Here is a 2,139-nt window from a genome sequence, read left to right as displayed (position 1 = left end):
TCTCACTCTCTCTTTCTCTCTCTCTCTCTCTCTCTCTCTCTCTCTCTCACACACACACACACACACACACATACACACGCACACAAACACACACACGCACACACACAAACACACACACACACACTTTATCGCTCTCTTTCTCTCTTTATCTTTCTCTATCTCTCTCTATCATTCTTACTTTTTCTCTCTCTTTTATTTCACTATATCTCTCTTTTTCTCTCTCACACACTTTCACTTTCTCTCTCTCTCTCTTTTATGTCTTTGTCTGTCTTTCTCTCTCTCTCTCTCTCTCTCTCTCTCTATCTATCTATCTATCTATCTATCTTTTCTATTTCTATTTCTCTCTCTTTCTTTTTCTCTCTCTATCTCTCTCTCTTTTCTCTCTCGCTCTCTCTTTCTTTTTCTCATTTTCTCTCCACCTCTCTCTTTTTCTTGCTATATCTCTCTCTCGCTCTCTCTTTTCTCTCTATCTCTCTTTTTTCTCTCTCTTTCTCTTTCCTTAAAAATAAATTCTAGGGTCAAATGTCCTCAACTAAAGCAGCATTTCCCAACCTGGTTACACGGAAAAGTTCAGAGGTCTAACATAAAAATTTGGGAACTGGGACACAGGCTCATTGAAAAGGGCCACAGGCCCAATAAAAAGAGCCACACAACTGCCACTCTGTTCCTAAAATTTTCTCTTACTATTTGCAACTCTCTCTTTCTCCCTTTCTCTCTCTCTCTCTCTTCCTCTCTCTCCTCCTCTATCTCTCTTTCTTCCTCTCTCTCTCTCTCTCTCTCTCTGATATGCATAGTTAAGCGAAAGCGTTTTTTACAGTGCATCGCTGGGAGTTTCATGCATGCATTTGATTAAATACATAAATACCCTTCAAACTTTGGGCCTCACGGGGGCAGTGACAAGTGACGGAGGCCTTGAGAAGACCTGTCAAGCCAAGTGAGATCGTTGTCGTGGCCGATGCCGATGTCTCGTAACTGACACCCCTGCTAGTGGGACGTAAAAAAAAGCACCCACAACACTCTCAGAGTGGCTGGCGTTAGGAAGGGCATCCAGCTGTAGAAACTAAAACCCAATCAGACTGAAACCTGGTGCAGCACTCCAGTTTTCAGTCAAACCGTTCAACCCATGCCAGCATGGAAAACGGACGTTAAATGACGATAATGGCATGCGTACACATACTTATGCATGATTATAACTATAACGATTATAATTATTATTGTTGTTGGTGCACTTATCATTACCTATTTTAATATATTAAAATATATACGGAATTTTTAACGGTAAGACAGCAGTTCGGTGCAAAGAAACTTTTAATCTGGATTTATATATACTTTTTATCAGCTTCTTCGTTTTGCTTACACTGAAACACAAGCATCTGTGTGTTTGTGTGTCTGACAGTATTACTACAGGTAAGTCAATTATGTCTGCATGTTGCCGGTTTCCATATGTAACGTTAATGAAACAACATACTGATGTATATGAACATAAAAAAAGTAAATATTATACACACACACACACACATACACACACACACATACACACACATACACACACACATACATGTATACACAAGCACGCGCAGACACAGTGTTTGTAACTACTTGTAACTACTCCACAGCTATGGTATTACGTTAACCTCGCATCAAAAACTATGGAACAATCTGATACCGTAGTACCATCCACGATACATATATATATATATGCGCGTTCGCACATACAGACAACTTTATGTTGTACGTATATATAACTATATACGAAATAACATGTACGTCACTGTTGTGGCATGTATGTGTGCGGACAAGTAAGTTAATTTCACACAATGTTTACACAAACATGCACATAGATGTATACACACACACACACACAAAACACACACACACACACACACACACACACACATTTGTATATGAGTGTGTGAACGTATATGTATGTCTACATGAGCAGGCATGGAATTGTGTTTAAGAAATTCGTTTCACGTCCACGTGGTTTCAAGTTCCACTGCACCTGTATGACATCTTAGGTAAGTATTTTCTACTAAAGCTTCAAGACTAACGACTTTTAAGCGAAGCCGACAAAAGCAAACCTTCTGCAAGCCAGTTGTGTGTGTGTGTGTGTGTGTGTGTGTGTGTGTGTGTGTGTGT

General features: G+C 39.7%; 1 protein-coding gene across 2 annotated transcripts in view; it reads left to right on the top strand.

Annotated features, from left to right (window-relative positions):
- LOC106882686 (vitamin D3 receptor) overlaps positions 1-2,139 on the top strand; it is a 761,413-nt gene that overhangs the window by 105,417 nt on the left and 653,857 nt on the right. The gene's annotated exons all lie outside the window — the stretch shown is intronic.

The sequence above is a fragment of the Octopus bimaculoides genome, chromosome 2, assembly GCF_001194135.2.
Source record: "Octopus bimaculoides isolate UCB-OBI-ISO-001 chromosome 2, ASM119413v2, whole genome shotgun sequence".
Lineage (NCBI taxonomy): Eukaryota > Metazoa > Mollusca > Cephalopoda > Octopoda > Octopodidae > Octopus > Octopus bimaculoides.
Note: the sequence above shows the minus strand (reverse complement) of the source record. Positions and strands in the feature narration are given on the sequence as shown.